The sequence below is a fragment of the Apodemus sylvaticus genome, chromosome 12 (genome assembly GCF_947179515.1).
Source record: "Apodemus sylvaticus chromosome 12, mApoSyl1.1, whole genome shotgun sequence".
Lineage (NCBI taxonomy): Eukaryota > Metazoa > Chordata > Mammalia > Rodentia > Muridae > Apodemus > Apodemus sylvaticus.
Window position 1 is genome coordinate 118552 of NC_067483.1, and position 19589 is coordinate 138140.

A 19589-nucleotide genomic window follows, 5' to 3' on the forward strand; every position below is an offset into this window, starting at 1 on the left:
ATATCTCCTAAACAACACGTTGTAACTCGAAACGATTTGGTGTGGCGTTTACAACTAAACATGTAGCCTTAAAAGAGAACCCACAGGAGAATTTTCTTCGTCAAAATTTGTCAGAAAACCATGTTTTAAGGAAATCCCGCATCGTTCGAAAATATCTTGTTTTTTCTAAACAACACATCGTAACTCGAAAAGCTTTGGTGTTGCGTGTATGTCTAGGCGTGTAGCCTCAAAAGAGACGGCAATGGAGAGTTTTCTCTCGAAAGAATATGTAAGAATACCATGTTATAAGGAAATACAGTGTTGCAGAGTAAAGACAAATAAGCACTTATTGGAAACACTTAAACTTTACGAGAAGAAATGATGCATCATACAAAATTAGCTTGTATCTCCGAAACAGCACGTTGCAACTTGAAAAGATTTGGTGTGGCGTGTATATCTAAACGTGTAGCCTCAAAAGAGAACCCACAAGAGAATTTTCTTTCCTCAAAATTTGTCAGAAAACCACGTTTTAAGGAAATCCCGCATCGTGTGTAATTATCTTGTTTTTCCTAAACAACACGTTGTAACTCGAAAAGCTTTGGTGTTGCGTGTAAGTCTTAGCGTGTAGCCTCAAAAGAGACGGCAATGGAGAGTTTTCTCTCGAAAGAATATGTAAGAATACCACGTTATAAGGAAATAAAGTGTTGCAGAGTAAAGACAAATAAGTACGTAATGGAAAAACTTAAACTTTATGAGAAATAATAACACATCGTAAAAAATAGCTTGTATCTCCTAAACAACACGTTGTAACTCGAAAGGATTTGGTGCGGCATATATGACAAAACGTGTAGCCTCAAAAGAGAACCCATAGGAGAATTTTCTTTCGTCAATATTTGTCAGAAAACCACATTTTAAGGAAATCCCGCATTGTGCGAAATTATCTTGTTTTTCCTAAACAACACGTTGTAACTTGAAAAGCTTTGGTGTTGCGTGTATTTCTAAGCGTGTAGCATCAAAAGAGAAGGCACAGGAGAGTTTTCTCTCGAAAGGATATGTAAGAATACCACGTTATAAGGAAATACAGTGTTGCAGAGTAAAGACAAATACGTACATATTGGAAACACTTAAACTTTACGAGAAGAAATAACTTATCGTACAAAATTAGCTTGTATCTCCTAAACAACACGTTGTAACTCGAAAAGATTTGGTGTGGCATGTGCGTCTAAACGTGTAGCCTCAAAAGAGAACCCACAGTAGAATTTTCTTTCGTCAAAATTTTTCAGACAACCACATTTTAAGGAAATCCGGCATTGTGCGAAATTATCTATTTTTTCCTAAACAAAACGTCCTTACTCGAAAATCTTTGGTGTTGCGTGTATGTCTAAGCGTGTAGCCTCAAAAGAGAAGGCACAGGAGAGTTTTCTCTCGAAAGAATATGTAAGAATACCATGTTATAAGGAAATACAGTGTTGCAGATTAAAGACAAATACGTATATATTGGAAACATTTTACGAGAAGAAATAATGCTTCGTACAAGCTTGTATCTCCTAAACAACACGTTTTAACTCAAAATGATTTGGTGTGGCGTGTACGTCTAAACATGTAGCATCCAAAGAGAACCCACAGGAGAATTTTCATTCGTCAAAATTTGTTAGAAAACCACATTTTAAGGAAATACTGCATCGTGCGAAATTATCTTGTTTTTCCTAAACAACACTTCGTAACTCGAAAAGCTTTGGTTTTGTGTGTATGTCTAAACATGTAGCCTCAAAGGAGAAGGCACAGGAGAGTTTTCTCTCGAACGAATATGTAAGAATACCACCTTATAAGGATATACAGTGTTGCAGAGAAAAGACAAATACGTACATATTGGAAACACTTAAACTTACGAGAAGAAATAATGCATCGTACAAAATTAGCTTGTACCTCCTAAACAACACGTTGTAACTCGGAAAGATTTGATGTGGCTTGTACGTCTAAAAGTGTAGCCTCAAAAAAGAACCCACAGGAGAATATTCTTAGGTCAAAATTTGTCAGAAAACCACGTTTTAAGGAAATCCCGCATCGTGAGAAATTATCTTGTTTTTCCTAAACAACATATTTTAACTCGATAAGCTTTGTTGTTGCGTGTACGTCTAAGCGTGTAGCCTCAAAAGAGAAGGCACAGGAAAGTTTTCTCTCGAAAGAATATGTAAGAATACCACGTTATAAGGAAATACAGTGTTGCAGATTAAAGACAAAAAGTACATATTGGAAACACTTTACGAGAAGAAATAACGCATCGTACAAAATTAGCTTGTATCTCCAAAACAACACGTTTTAACTCGAAAAGATTTGGTGTGGCGTGTACGTCTAAACGTGTAGCCTCAAATGAGAACCCACAGGAGAATTTTCTTTCGTCAAAATTGGTCAGTAAACCACGTTTTAAGGAAATCCCACATCATGCGAAATTATCTAGTTTTTCCTAAACAACACGTCGTAACTCGAAAAGCTTTGGTGTTGCGTGTATGTCTAAGCATGTAGCCTCAAAAGAGAAGGCACAGGAGAGTTTTCTCTCTAAAGAATATGTAAGAATACCACGTTATAAGGAAATACAGTGTTGCAGAGTAAAGACAAATACCTACGTATTGGAAACACTTTAGAAGAAGAAATAATGCATCGTACAAAATTAGCTTGTATCTCCTAAAGTACACGTTATAACTCGAAAAGATTTGGTGTGGGGTGTACGTATAAACGTGTAGCCTCAAAAGAGAACCCACAGGAGTATTTTCTTTCATCAAAATTTTTTCAGAAAACCACGTTTTAAAGAAATCCCGCATCGTGCGAAATTATCTTGTTTTTCCTAAACAACACGTTGTAACTCGAAAAGCTTTGGTGTTGCATGTATGTCTAAGCATGTAGCCACAAAAGGGAATGCACAGGAGAGCTTTCTCTCGAAAGAATATGTAAGAATACCACGTTATAAGGAAATACAGTGTTGCAGAGTAAAGACAAATACATACTTATTGGAAACACTTAAACTTTATGAGAAGAAATAATGCATCATACAAAATTAGCTTGTATCTCCTAACAGCACGTTGTAACTCGAAAAGATTTGGTGTGGCGTGTACTTCTAAACGTGTAGCCTCAAAAGAGAACCACACAGGAGAATTTTCTTTCGTCAAAATTGGTCAGTAAACCACGTTTTAAGGAAATCCCACATCATGCGAAATTATCTTGTTTTTCCTAAACAACACGTCGTAACTCGAAAAGCTTTGGTGTTGCGTGTATGTCTAAGCATGTAGCCTCAAAAGAGAAGGCACAGGAGAGTTTTCTCTCTAAAGAATATGTAAGAATACCACGTTATAAGGAAATACAGTGTTGCAGAGTAAAGACAAATACCTACGTATTGGAAACACTTTAGAAGAAGAAATAATGCATCGTACAAAATTAGCTTGTATCTCCTAAAGTACACGTTATAACTCGAAAAGATTTGGTGTGGGGTGTACGTATAAACGTGTAGCCTCAAAAGAGAACCCACAGGAGTATTTTCTTTCATCAAAATTTTTTCAGAAAACCACGTTTTAAAGAAATCCCGCATCGTGCGAAATTATCTTGTTTTTCCTAAACAACACGTTGTAACTCGAAAAGCTTTGGTGTTGCATGTATGTCTAAGCATGTAGCCACAAAAGGGAATGCACAGGAGAGCTTTCTCTCGAAAGAATATGTAAGAATACCACGTTATAAGGAAATACAGTGTTGCAGAGTAAAGACAAATACATACTTATTGGAAACACTTAAACTTTATGAGAAGAAATAATGCATCATACAAAATTAGCTTGTATCTCCTAACAGCACGTTGTAACTCGAAAAGATTTGGTGTGGCGTGTACTTCTAAACGTGTAGCCTCAAAAGAGAACCACACAGGAGAATTTTCTTTCGTCAAAATTGGTCAGTAAACCACGTTTTAAGGAAATCCCACATCATGCGAAATTATCTTGTTTTTCCTAAACAACACGTCGTAACTCGAAAAGCTTTGGTGTTGCGTGTATGTCTAAGCATGTAGCCTCAAAAGAGAAGGCACAGGAGAGTTTTCTCTCTAAAGAATATGTAAGAATACCACGTTATAAGGAAATACAGTGTTGCAGAGTAAAGACAAATACCTACGTATTGGAAACACTTTAGAAGAAGAAATAATGCATCGTACAAAATTAGCTTGTATCTCCTAAACTACACGTTATAACTCGAAAAGATTTGGTGTGGGGTGTACGTATAAACGTGTAGCCTCAAAAGAGAACCCACAGGAGTATTTTCTTTCATCAAAATTTTTTCAGAAAACCACGTTTTAAGGAAATCCCGCATCGTGCGAAATTATCTTGTTTTTCCTAAACAACACGTTGTAACTCGAAAAGCTTTGGTGTTGCATGTATGTCTAAGCATGTAGCCACAAAAGGGAATGCACAGGAGAGTTTTCTCTCCAAAGAATATGTAAGAATACCACGTTATAAGGAAATACAGTGTTGCAGAGTAAAGACAAATACATACATATTGGAAATACTTAAACTTTATGAGAAGAAATAATGCATCATACAAAATTAGCTTGTATCTCCTAACAGCACGTTGTAACTCGAAAAGATTTGGTGTGGCGTGTACTTCTAAACGTGTAGCCTCAAAAGAGAACCACACAGGAGAATTTTCGTTTTTCAAAATTTGTCTGAAAACCATGTTTTAAGGAAATCCCGCATCGTTGGAAATTACCTTGTTTTTCCTAAACAACACGTTGTCACTCGAAAAGCTTTGGTGTTGCGTGTATGTCTAAGCGTATAGCCTCAAAAGAGAAGGCACAGGAGAGTTTTCTCTCCAAATAATATGTAAGAATACCACGTTATAAGGAATTACAGTGTTGCAGAGTAAAGCAAATACATACGTATTGGAAACACTTTACAAGAAGAAATAACGCATCATACAAAATTAGCTTGTATCTCCTAAACAATACGTTGTAACTCGGAAAGATTTGATGTGGTTTGTACGTCTAAACGTGTGGCCTCAAAGGAGAACCCACAGGATAATATTCTTTAGTCAAAATTAGTCAGAAAACCACGTTTTAAGGAAATCCCGCATCGTGCAAAATTATCTTGGTTTTCCTAAAGAACACGTTGTAACTCGAAAAGCTTTGCTGTTGCGTGAATGTCTAAGCGCGAAGCCTCAAAAGAGAAGGCACAGGAGAGTTTTCTCTTGAAAGAATATGTAAGAATACCAAGTTATAAGGAAATACAGTGTTGCAGAGTAAAGACAAATATGTAATTATTGGAAACACTTTACAAGAAGAAATAATGCATCGCACAAAATTAGCTTGTTTCTCCTAAGCTACACGTTGTAACTCGAAAAGATTTGGTGTGGCGTGCACATCTAAACGTGTAGCCTCAAAAGAGAACCCACAGGAGAATTTTCTTTCGTCAAAATTTGTCAGAAAACAATTTTTTAAGGAAATCCCGCATCGTGCGAAATTATCTTGTGTTTCCAAAACAACACATCGTAACTCGAAAAGCTTTGATGTTGCGTGTATGTCTAAGCATGTACCCTCAAAAGAGAAGGCACAGGAGAGTTTTCTCTCAAAAGAATAGGTAAGAATACCACGTTATAATGAAATACAGTGTTGCAGACTAAAGACAAATACGTACGTATTGGAAACACTTAAACTTTACGAGAAGAAATAACTTACCATACAAAATTAGCTTGTATCTCCTAAACAGCACGTTGTAACTCGAAAAGATTTGGTGTGGCGTGTACGTCTAAATGTGTAGCCTTAAAAGAGAACCCCCAGGAGAATTTTCTTTCGTCAAAATTTTTCAGAAAACCACGTTTTAAGGAAATCCCGCATCGTGCGAAATTATCTTGTTTTTCCTAAACAACACGTCGTTACTAGAAAAGCTTTGGTGTTGCGTGTATGTCTAAGCATGTAGCCTCAAAAGAGAATGCACTGGAGAGTTTTCTCTCGAAAGAATATGTAAGAATACCACAATATAAGCAAATACAGTGTTGCAGAGTAAAGACAAATATGTACTTATTGGAAACACTTTACGAGGAGAAATAACGCATAGTAAAAAAATTAGCTTGTATCTCCTAAACAACACATTGTAACTCGAAAACATTTGGTGTGGCGTGTACGTCTAAAGGTGTAGCCTCAAAAGAGTACCCAGAGGAAATTTTTCTTTCGTCAAAATTTGTCACAAAACCACGTTTTAAGGAAATCACGCATCCTGCGAAAAATCTTGTTTTTCCTAAACAACACGTTGTAACTCGAAAAGCTTTGGTGTTGCGTGTATGTCTATGCGTGTAGCCTCAAAAGAGAAGGCACAGGAGAGTTTTCTCTGGAAACAATATGTAACAATACCACGTTATAAGGAAATACAGTGTTGCAGAATAAAGACAAATCCATACATATTGGAAACACTTAAACTTTACGAGAAGAAATAATGCATCGTACAAAATTAGCTTGTATCTCTTAACAGCACGTTGTAACTAGAAATGATTTGGTGTGGCGTGTACTTCTAAACGTGTAGCCTCAAAAGAGAACCCACAGGAGAATTTTCTTGCGTCAAAATTTGTCAGAAAACCACGGTTTAAGGAAATCCCGCATCATGCGAAATTATCTGGTTATTCCTAAACAACACGTTGTAACTCGAAAACCTTTTGTGTTTCGTGTAAGTCTTAGCGTGTAGCCTCAAAAGAGAAGGCAACGGAGAGTTTTCTCTCAAAAGAATATGTAAGAATACCACGTAAATAGGAACTACAGTGTTGCAGAGTAAAGACAAGTACGTAGTATTGGAAACACTTTAGGAGAAGAAACAACGCATCATAAAAAATTAGCTTGTATCTCCTAAACAACACGTTGTAACTCGAAAATATTTGGTGTGGCGTGTGCGTCTAAACGTGTAGCCTCAAAAGAGAACACACAGGAGAATTTTCTTTCATCAAAATTTGTCAGAAACCACGTTTTAAGGAAATCTTGCATCGTGCGAAATTATCTTGTTTTTCCTAAACAACATGTTGTATCTCGAAAAGCTTTGCTGTTGCGTGTATGTCTAAGCGTGTCGCCTCACAAGAGAATGCACAGGAGAGTTTTCTCTCGAAAGAATATGTAAGAATACCACGTTATAAGGAAATACAGTGTTGCAGAGTAAAGACAAATACGTACGTATTGGAAACACTTTAAGAGAAGAAATAATGCATCGTAAAAAATTAGCTTGTATCTTCTAAACAACACGTTGTAACTTGAAAAGATTTGTTTTGGCTCGTACGACTACACGTGTAGCCTCAAAAGAGAATGCATAGGAGAACTTTCTTTGGTCAAAATTTTTCAGAAAACCACGTTTTATGGAAATCTCGCATCGTGCGAAATTATCTTGTTTTTCCTAAACAAAACGTTGTAACTCGAAAAGCTTTGGCGTTGCGTGTATGCCTAAGCATGTAGCCTCAAAAGAGAACACACAGGAGAGTTTTCCCTCGAAAGAATATGTAAGAATACCACGTTATAGGGAAATACAATGTTGCAGAGTAAAGAGAAATAAGTACGTATTGGAAACACTTTACGAGAAGAAATAACGCATCATAAAAAATTAGCTTGTATCTCCTAAACAACACGTGGTAACTCGAAAGGATTTGGTGTGGCATGTACGTCTAAACGTGTAGCCTCAAAAGAGAACCCACAGGATAATTTTCTTTCCTCAAAATTTGTGAGAAAACCACATTTTAAGGAAATCACGCATCGTGCGAAATAATCTTGATTTTCATAAACAACACGTTGTAACTCGAAAAGCTTTGGTGATGCCTGTATGTCTAAGTGTGTAGCCTCAAAGGGAATGCACAGGATAGTTTTCTCTCGAAAGAATATGTAAGAATACCAAGTTATAAGGAAATACAGTGTTGCAGAGTAAAGAAAAATATGTACGTATTGGAAAACTTTACGAGAAGAAATAACGCATCGTACAAAATTAGCTTGTATCTCCTAAACAACACGTTGTAACTCGAAAAGATTTGGTGCGGCGTGTACGTCTAAATGTGTAGCTTCAAAAGAGAACCCACAGGAGAATTTTCTTTCGTTAAAATTTTTCAGAAAACCACGTTTTAAGGAAATCCCGCATCGTGCGAAATCATCTTCTTTTTCCTAAACAACAAGTTGTAACTCGAAAAGCTTTGGTGTTGCGTGTATGTCTAAGCGTGGAGCCTCAAAAGAGAAGGCACAGGAGAGTTTTCTCTTGAAAGAATATGTAAGAATACCACGTTATAAGGAAATAAAATTTTGATGAGTAAAGACAAATAAGTACATATTGGAAACACTTTACGAGAAGAAATAACGCATCTTACAAAATTAGCTTGTATCTCCTAAACAACACGTTGTTACTCGAAAACATTTGGTGTGACGTGTATGTCTAAATGTGTACCCTCAAAAGAGAACCAATAGGAGAGTTTTCTTTCATCAAAATTTGTCAGAAACCACGTTTTAAGGAAATCTCGCATCGTGCGAAATTATCTTCTTTTTCCTAAACAACACGTTGTAACTCGAAAAGCTTTGGTGTTGCATGTATGTCTAAGCGTGTAGCCTCAACAGAGAACGCAAAGGAGAGTTTTCTCTCGAAAGAATATGTAAGAATACCACGTTATAAGGAAATACAGTGTTGCAGAGTAAAGATAAACACGTACGTATTGGAAACACTTTACTAGAAGAATTAACGCATAGTAAAAAATTAACATGTATCTCCTAAACAACACGTTGTAACTCAAAACGATCTGGTGTGGCGTGTATGTCTAAACGTGTAGCCTCAAAAGAGAACCCACAGGAGAATTTTCTTTCTTCAAAATTTTTGAGAAAACCACGTTTTAAGGAAATCCTGCATCGTGCGACATCATCTTCTTTTTCCTAAACAACATGTTGTAACTCGAAAAACTTTAGTGTTGCGTGTATGTCTAAACGTGGAGCCTCAAAAGAGAAGGCACAGGAGAGTTTTCTCTCGAAAGAATATGTAAGAACACCACGCTATTAGGAAATACAATTTTGCAGAGTAAAGACAAATACGTACATATTGGGAACACTTTACGAGAAGAAATAATGCATTATTAAAAATTAGCTTTTATCTCCTAAACAACACGTTGTAACTCGAAAAGATTTGGTTTGGCATGTAAGTCTAAACGTGTAGCCTCAAAAGAGAACCAACAGGAGAATTTTCTTTCGTCAAAATTTGTCAGAAAACCACGTTTTAAGGAAATCCCGCATCGTGCGAAATTATTTGTTTTTCCTAAACAACACGTTGTAACTCGAAAAGCTTTGGTGTTGCGTGTATGTCTAAGGGTGTAGCCTCAAAAGCGAATGCACAGGAGAGTTTTCTCTCGGAAGAACATGTAAGAATACCACGTTATAAGGAAATACAGTGTTGCAGAGTAAAGACAAAAACGTACATATTGGAAACACTTTACGAGAAGAAATAACGCATCATAAATTATTAACTTGTATCTCCTAAACAACAAGTGGTAACTCGAAAAGATTTGGTTTGGCGTGTACGTCTAAAAGTGTAGCCTCAAAGACAACGAACAGGAGAATTTTCTTTCGTCAAAATTTGTGAGAAAACCACGTTTTAAGGAAATCCTGCATCCTGCGAAATTATCTTGTTTTTCCTAAACAACACGTTGTAATTCAAAAAGCTTTGGTGTTGCGTGTATATCTAAGCTTGTAGCCTCAAAAGAGAACACACAGTAGAGTATTCTCTCGAAACAATATGTGAGAATACCACGTTATAAGGAAATACAGTGTTGCAGACTAAAGACAAATACGTAAGTATTGGAAAAAACTTTACGAAAAGATATAATGCATCATACAAAATTAGCTTGTATCTCCTAAACAACGCGTTGTAACTCGAATGGATTTGGTGTGGCATGTACGGCTAAACGTGTAGCCTCAAAAGAGAAACCACAGGAGGATTTTCCTTCGTCAAAATTTGTCAGAAACCCACGTTTTATGGAAATCCCGCATCGTGCGAAATTATCTTGTTTCTCCTAAACAACACGTTGTAATTCGAAAAGCTTTGGTGTTGCATGTATGTCTAAGCGTGTGGCCTCAAAAGAGAATTCACAGGAGAGTTTCTGTCGAAAGAATATGTAAGAATACCACGTTATAAGGAAATACAGTGCTGCAGCATAAAGACAAATACGTACGTATTGGAAACACTTTACGAGAAGAAATAACGCATCGTACAAAATTAGCTTGTATCTCCTAACTAACACGTTGTAACTCGAAAAGATTTCGTGTGGCGTGTACGTCTAAACGTGTAGCCTCAAAAGAGAACCCACAAGAGAATTTTCTTTCGTCAAAATTTGTCAGAAAACCATGTTCTAAGGAAATACCTCATCGTGCGAAATTACCTTGTTTTTCCTAAACTACACGTTGTAACTCGATATGCTTTGGTGTTGCGTGTATGTCTAAGCGTGTAGCCTCAAAAGAGGACACAGGAGAGTTTTCTCTCGAAAGAATATGTAGGAATACCACGTTATAAGGAAATACAGTGTTGCAGAGTAAAGATAAATAGGTAGTAATTGTAAATACTATACGAGAAGAAATGATGCATGGTACAAAATTAGCTTGTATCTCCTAAACAACACGTTGTAATTCGAAAATATTTGGTGTGGCGTGTGCGTCTAAACGTATAGCCTCAAAAGAGAACCCACAGGAGAATTTTCTTTCTTCAAAATTTTTCAGAAAACCACGTTTTAAGGAAATCCCTCATCGTGCGAACTTATCTTGTTTTTCCTAAACAACACGTTGTAACTCAAAAAGCTTTGGTGTTCGTGTATGTCTAAGCATGTAGCCTCAAAAGAGAATGCACAGGAGAGTTTTCTCTCGAAAGAATATATAAGAATACCACGTTATAAGGAAATACAGTGTTGCAAAATAAAGACAAATACGTACGTATTGAAAACACTTTACGAGAAGAAATAATGCATCGTACAAAATTAGCTTGTTTCTCCTAAAGAACACGTTGTAACTCGAAAGTATTTGGCGTGGTGTGTACGTCTAAACATGTAGCCTCAAAAGAGAACCCACAGGAGAAATTTCTTTCGTCAAAATTTGTCAGAAAACCACGTTTTAAGGAAATCCCGCATCATGCGAAATTATCTTGTTTTTCCTAAACAACATGTTGTAACTCGAAAAGCTTTGGTGTTTCGTGTATGTCTAAGCATGTAGCCTCAAAAGAGAAGGCACAGGAGAGTTTTCTCTCAAAATAATATGCAAGAATACCACGTTATAAGGAAATACAGTGTTGCAGAATAAAGACAAATACGTATGTATTGGAAACACTTTAGGAGAAGAAATAACGTATCTTACAAAATTAGCTTGTATCTCCAAAACAACACGTTGTAACTCGAAAAGATTTGGTGTGGCATATTCCTCTAAACGTGTAGCCTCAAAAGAGAACCCACAGGAGAATTTTCTTTGGTCAAAATTTGTCAGAAAACCAGGTTTTAACGAAATCCCATATCGTGCGAAATTATCTTGTTTTTCCTAAACAACACGTTGTAACTCGAAAATCTTTGGTGTTGCGTGTATGTCTAAGCGTGTAGCCTCAAAGAGAACACACAGGAGAGTTTTCTCTCGAAAGAATATGTAAGAATACCACGTTATAAGGAAATACAGTGTTGCAGAGTAAAGACAAATACGTACTTATTGGAAACAGTTTACGAGAAGAAATAACGCATCATAAAATATTTGCTTGTATCTTCTAAACAACACGTTGTAACTCGAAAAGATTTGGTGTGGCGTGTACGTCTAAACGTGTAGCCTCACAAGAGAACTTATAGGAGAATTTTCTTTCGTCAAAATTTTTTCAGAAAATCACATTTTAAGGAAATCCCGCATCGTGCGAAATTATCTTGATTTTCCTAAACAAAACCTTGTAACTCGAAAAGCTTTCGTGTTGCGTGTATGTCTAAGTGTGTAACCTCAAAAGAGAAGGCACAGGAGAGTTTTCTCTCGAAAGAATATGTAAGAATACCACGTTAATAGGAAATGCAGTGTTGCAGAGTAAAGACAAATACGTACCTATTGGGAACACTTTACGAGAAGAAATAACGCATCGTACAAAATTAGCTTGTATCTCCTAAACAACACGTTGTAACTCGAAAAGATTTGGTGTGGCGTGTACGTCTAAACATGTAGCCTCAAAAGAGAACCCATAGGAGAATTTTCTTTCATCAAAATTTTTCAGAAAATCACGTTTTAAGGAAATCCCGCATCGTGCGAAATTATCTTGTTTTTCCTAAACAACACGTTGTAACTCGAAAAGCTTTCGTGTTGCGTGTATGCCTAAGTGTGTAGCCTCAAAAGAGAAGGCACAGGAGAGTTTTCTCTCGAACGAATATATAAGAATACCACATTATAAGGAAATACAGTTTTGCAGAGTAAAGACATATACATATGTATTGGAAACACTTTACGAGAAGAAATAGCACATCGTACAAAATTAGCTTGAATCTCCTAAACAACACGTTGTAACTCGGAAAGATTTGGTGTGGCGTGTACGTCTAAACGTGTAGCCTCAAAAGAGAACCCATAGGAGAATTTTCTTTCCTCAAAATTTTTCAGACAATCACGTTTTAAGGAAATCCCACATCTTGCGAAATTATCTGGTTTTTCCTAAACCACACGTTGCAACTCAAAAAACTTTGGTGTTGCGCATATGTCTAAGTGTGTAGCCTCAAAAAAGAAGGCACAGGATAGTTTTCTCTTGAAAGAATATGTAAGAACACCAAGTTATAAGGAAATACAGTGTTGCAGAGTAAAGACAAATACATACGTATTGGAAACACTTTACGAGAAGAAATAACGCATCATACAAGAATACCACGTTATAGGCAAATATAGTGTTGCAGAGTAAAGACAATTAAGTACGTATTGGAAACATTTTAAGTGAAGAAATAACGCATCGTAATAAATTAGCTTGTATCTCCTAAACAACACGTTGTAACTCGAAAGGATTTGGTGTGGCTCATACCCCTACACGTAGAGCCTCAAAAAGAACCCACAGGAGATCTTTCTTTCGTAAAAATTTTTCAGAAAACCACGTTTTATGGAAATCTCGCATCATGCGAAATTATCTTGTTTTTCCTAAACAACACGTTGTAACTCGAAAAGCTTTGGCGTTGCGTGTATGTCTAAGCGTGTACCCCAAAAGAGAACGCACAGGAGAGGTTTCCCTCGAAAGAATATGTAAGAATACAACGTTATAAGGAAAGACAGTGTTGCAGAGTAAAGACAATTAAGTACGTTTTGGACACACTTTACAAGAAGAAATAACGCATCGAAAAAAATTTGCTTGTATCTCCTAAACAACAAGTTATAACTCGAAAAGATTTGGTGTGGCGTGTACGTCTAAACCTGTAGCCTCAAAAGACAACGCAAAGGAGAACTTTCTTTCGTTAAAATTTGTCAGAAAACCACGTTTTAAGGAAATCCCGCATCGTGCGAAATTATCTTGTTTTTCATAAACAACACGTTGTAACTTGAAAAACTTTGGTGTTGCCTGTATGTCTAAGTGTGTAGCCTCAAAAGGGAACGCACAAGATAGTTTTCTCTCGAAAGAATATGTAAGAATACCACGTTATAAGGAAATACAGTGTTGCAGAGTAAAGACAAATACGTACCTATTGGACACACTTTACGAGAAGAAATAAAGCATCGTACAAAATTAGCTTGTATCTCCTAAACAACACATGGTAACTCGAAAGGATTAGGTGTGGCGTGCACGTCTAAACATGAAGCTTCAAAAGAGAACCAACATAATAATTTTCTTTTGTCAAAATTTGTCAGAAAACCATGTTGTAAGGAAATCCAGCATCGTGCGAAATTATCTTGTTTTTTTAAAAACAACACGTTGTAACTCAAAAAGCTTTGGTGTTGCCTCTTTGTCTAAGTGTTTAGCCTCAAATGGGAATGCACAGGATAGTTTTCTCTTGAAAGAATATGTAAGAATACCACGTTATAAGGAAATACAGTGTTGCAGAGTAAAGACAAATACGTACGTATTGGAAACACTTTACGAGAATTAACGCATTATAAAAAATTAGCTTGTATCTCCTAAACAACACGTTGTAACTCGAAAAGATTTGGTGTGACGTGTACGTCTGAATATGTAGCCTCAAAAGAGAACCCAAAGGAGAATTTTCTTTCGTCAAAATTTTTCAGAAAACCAGGTTTTTAGGAAATCCCTCATCGTGCGAAATCATCTTCTTTTTCCTTAACAACATGTTGTAACTCGAAAAGCTTTTGTGTTGCGTGCTTCTCTAATCGTGTAGCCTCAAAAGAGAATGCACAGGACAGTTTTCCCTCGAAAGAATATGTAAGAATACCATGTTATAAGGAAATACAGTGTTGCAGAGTAAAGACAAATATGTACGTATTGGAAACATTTTACGAGAAGAAATAGCGCATCGTAAAATATTTGCTTGTATCTCCTAAACAACACGCTGTAACTCAAAAATATTTGGTGTGGCTCGTACGGCTACACGTGTAGCCTCAAAGGAGAACCCACAGGAGAACTTTCTTTCGTCAAAATTTGTCAGAAAACCACGTTTTAAGGAAATCCCGCATCGTGCAAAATTATCTTGTTTTTCCTAAACAACACGTTGTAACTCAAAAAGCTTTGGTGTTGCGTGTATTTCTGAGCATGTAGCCTCTAAAGAGAATGCACAGGAGAGTTTCTCTCGAAAAAACATGTAAGAATACAACGTTATAAGGAAATACAGTGTTGCAGAGTAAAGACAAATACATACGTATTGGAACCACTTTACGAAAAGAAATAACGCATCATACAAAATTAGCTTGTATCTCTTAAACAACACGTGGTAACTCGAAAGGATTTGGTGTGGCGTGCACGTCTAAATGTGTAGCCTCAAAAGAGAAGCCACAGGAGAATTTTCTTTTGTCAAAATTTGTCAGAAAACCACGTTTTAAGGAAATCCCGCATCGTGCAAAATTATCTTGTTTTCCATAAACAACACGTTGTAACTCGAAAAGCTATGGTGCTGCCTGTATGTCTAAGCATGGAGCCTCAAAAGAGAAGGCAGAGGAGAGTTTTCTCTCGAAAGAATATGTAAGTATACCACGTTATAAGGAAATATAATGTTGCAGAGTACAGACAAATACTATTGGAAACACTTTAAGAGAAGAAATAATGCATCGTACAAAATTAGCTTGTATCTCCTAAACAACACGTTGTAACTCGAAAAAATTTGGTGTGGCTCTTACCTCTACACGTGTAGCCTCAAAAGAGAACCCACAGGAGAACTTTATTTCGTCAAAAATTTTCAGACAACCACGTTTTATGGAAATCTCGCATCGTGCGAAATTATCTGGTTTTTCCTAAACGACACATTGTAACTCAAAAAGCTTTGGCGTTGCGTGTATGTCTAAGCATGTAGCCTGTAAAGAGAACGCACAGCAGAGTTTTCTCTCGAAAGAATATGTAAGAATACAACGTTATAAGGAAATACAGTGTTGCAGAGTAAAGACAAATAAGTACGTATTGGAAAACTTTATGAGCAGAAGTAACGCATCTTAAAAAATTAGCTTGTACCTCCGAAACAACATGTTGTAACTCGAAAAGATTTGGTGTGCCGTGTATGTCTAAATGTGTAGCCTTAAAAGAGAACCCACAGGAGAATTGTCTTTCTTCAAAATTTTTCAGAAAACCACGATTTAAGGAAATCCCGCATCGTGCGAAATCATCTTCTTTTTCCTAAGCAACATGTTGTAACTCGAAAAGCTTTGGTGTTGCGTGTATGTGTAAGCGTGGAGCCTCAAAAGAGAAGGCATAGGAGAGTTTTCTCTCGAAAGAATATGTAAGAATACCACGTTATAAGGAAATACAATTTTGTAGAGTAAAGACAAATAAGTACTTATTGGAAACACTTTATGAGAAGAAATAACGCATCGTAAAAAATTAGCTTGTATCTCCTAAACAACACGTTGTAACTCAAAAAGATTTGGTGTGACGTGTACGTCTAAACATGTAGCCTCAAAAGAGAACCCACAGGAGAACTTTCTTTCGTCAAAATTTTTCAGAAAACCACGTTTTATGGAAATCTCGCATCATGCGAAATTATCTTGTTTTTCCTAAACAACACGTTGTAACTCGAAAAGCTTTGGTGTTGCGTGTATGTCTAAGCATGTAGCCCAAAAGAGAACGCACAGGAGACGTTTCCCTCGAAAGAATATGTAAGAATACCACGTTATAAGGAAGTACAGTGTTGCAGAGTAAAGACAATTAAGTACGTATTGGACACACTTTACAAGAAGAAATAACGCATCGAACAAAATTTGCTTGTATCTCCTAAACAACAAGTTATAACTCGAAAAGATTTGGTGTGGTGTGTACGTCTAAACCTGTAGCCTCAAAAGACAATGCACAGGAGAACTTTCTTTCGTTAAAATTTGTCAGAAAACCACGTTTTAAGGATATCCCGCATCGTGCAAAATTATCTTGTTTTTCCTAAACAACACGTTGTAACTCGAAAAGCTTTGGTGTTATGTGTATATCTAAGCGTGTAGACTCTAAAGAGAACGCACAGGAGAGTTTTCTCTCGAAAGAACATGTAAGAATACAATGTTATAAGGAAATACAGTGTTGCAGAGTAAAGACAAATACATACATATAGGAAACACTTACGAGAAGAAATAACGCATCGTACACAATTAGCTTGTATCTCCAAAACAACACGTGATAATTCGAAAGATTTCGTGTGGCGTGCACGGCTAAACATGTAGCCTCAAAAGAGAACCCACAGGAGAATTTTCTTTAGTCAAAATTTGTCAGAAAACCACGTTTTAAGGAAATCCCGCATCGTGCAAAATTATCTTGTTTTCCATAAACAACACGCTGTAACTCGAAAAGCTTTGGTGTTGCCTGTATGTCTAAGCGTGGAGCCTAAAAACAGAAAAGGCACAGGAGAGTTTTCTCTCGAAAGAATATGTAAGAATGCCACGTTATAAGGAAATATAATGTTGCAGAGTATAGACAAATACTATTGGAAACACTTTAAGAGAAGAAATAATGCATCGTACAAAATTAGCTTGTATCTCCTAAACAACACGTTGTAACTAGAAAAGATTTGGTGTGGCTCTTACCTCTACACGTGTAGCCTCAAAAGAGAACCCACAGGAGAACTTTCTTTCGTCAAAATTTTTCAGACAACCACGTTTTATGGAAATCTCGCATCGTGCGAAATTATCTTGTTTTTCCTAAACGACACATTGTAACTCAAAAAGCTTTGGCGTTGCGTGTATGTCTAAGCGTGTAGCCTCTAAAGAGAACGCACAGGAGAGTTTTCTCTCAAAAGAATATGTAAGAATACAACGTTATAAGGAAATACAGTGTTGCAGAGTAAAGACAGATAAGTACGTATTGGAAAACTTTACGAGCAGAAGTAACGCATCTTACAAAATTAGCTTGTATCTCTGAAACAACACGTTGTAACTCGAAAAGATTCGGTGTGCCGTGTACGTCTAAACGTGTAGCCTCAAAAGATAACCCACAGGAGAATTTTCATTCTTCAACATTTTTCAGAAAACCACGTTTTAAGGAAATCCCGCATCGTGCGAAATCATCTTCTTTTTCCAAAGCAACATGTTGTAACTCGAAAAGCTTTGGTGTTGCGTGTATGTGTAAGCGTGGAGCCTCAAAAGAGAAGGCACAGGAGAGTTTTCTCTCAAAAGAATATGTAAGAATACCACGCTATAAGGAAATACAATTTTGTAGAGAAAGGACAAATAAGTACTTATTGGAATCACTTTATGAGAAGAAATAACGCATTGTACAAAATTAGCTTATATCTCCTAAACAACACGTTGTAACTCGAAAAGATTTGGTGTGACGTGTACGTCTAAACATGTAGCCTCAAAAGAGAACCCACAGGAGAACTTTCTTTCGTCAAAATTTTTCAGAAAACCACGTTTTATGGAAATCTAGCATCATGCGCAATTATCTTGTTTTTCCTAAACAGCATGTTGTAACTCGAAAAGCTTTGGCATTGCGTGTATGTCTAAGCGTGTAGCCCAAAAGAGAACGCACAGGAGACGTTTCCCTCGAAAGAATATGTAAGAATACCACGTTATAAGGAAATACAGTGTTGCAGAGTAAAGACAATTAAGCACGTATTGGACACACTTTACAAGAAGAAATAGCGCATCGAACAATATTTGCTTGTATCTCCTAAACAACAAGTTATAACTCGAAAAGATTTGGTGTGGCGTGTACGTCTAAACCTGTAGCCTCAAAGGACAACGCACAGGAGAACTTTCTTTCGTTAAAATTTGTCAGAAAATCACGTTTTAAGGATATCCCGCATCGTGCAAAATTATCTTGTTTTTCCTAAACAACACGTTGTAATTCGAAAAGCTTTGGTGTTACGTGTATATCTAAGCGTGTAGCCTCTAAAGAGAATGCACAGGAGAGTTTTCTCTCGAAAGAACATGTAAGAATACAATGTTATAAGGAAATACAGTGTTGCAGAGTAAAGACAAATACGTACATATTGGAAACACTTTACGAGAAGAAATAACGCATCGTACAAAATTAGCTTATATCTCCTAAACAACACGTGATAATTCGAAAGGATTTCATGTGGCATGCACGTCTAAACATGTAGCCTCAAAAGAGAACCCACAGGAGAATTTTCTTTCGTCAAAATTTGTCAGAAGACCAAGTTTTAAGGAAATCCCGCATCGTGCAAAATTATCTTGTTTTTCATAAACAACACGTTGTAACTTGAAAAGCTTTGGTGTTGACTGTATGTCTAAGTGTGTAAACTCAAAAGGGAATGCACAAGATAGTTTTCTCTCGAAAGAATGTGTAAGAATACCACGTTATAAGGAAATACAGTGTTGCAGAATAAAGACAAATACGTACGTATTGGACACACTTTACGAGAAGAAATAAAGCATCGTACAAAATTAGCTTGTATCTCCTAAACAACACGTGTAACTCGAAAGGATTAGGTGTGGCGTGCACATCTAAACGTGAAGCTTCAAAAGAGAACCAACAGAATAATTTTCTTTCGTCAAAATTTGTCAGAAAACCGTGTTGTAAGGAAATCCAGCATCGTGCGAAATTATCTTGTATTTTAAAAACAACACGTTGTAACTCAAAAAGCTTTGGTGTTGCCTGCATGTCTAAGTGTTTAGCCTCAAAAGGCAATGCACAGGATAGTTTTCTCTCGAAAGAATATGTAAGAATACCACGTTATAAGGAAATACAGTGTTGCAGAGTAAAGACAAATACGTACATATTGGAAACACTTTAGGAGAATTAATGCATTATAAAAAATTAGCTTGTATCTCCTAAACAACACATTGTAACTCGAAAAGATTTGGTGTGACGTGTACGTCTAAATATGTACCTCAATAAGAACCCAAAGGAGAATTTTCTTTCGTCAAAATTTTTCAGAAAACCAGGTTTTTAGGAAATCCCTCATCGTGCGAAATCATCTTCTTTTTCCTAAACAACATGTTGTAACTCGAAAAGCTTTGGTGTTGCTTGCTTGTCTAATCGTGTAGCCTCAAAAGAGAATGCACAGGAGAGTTTTCC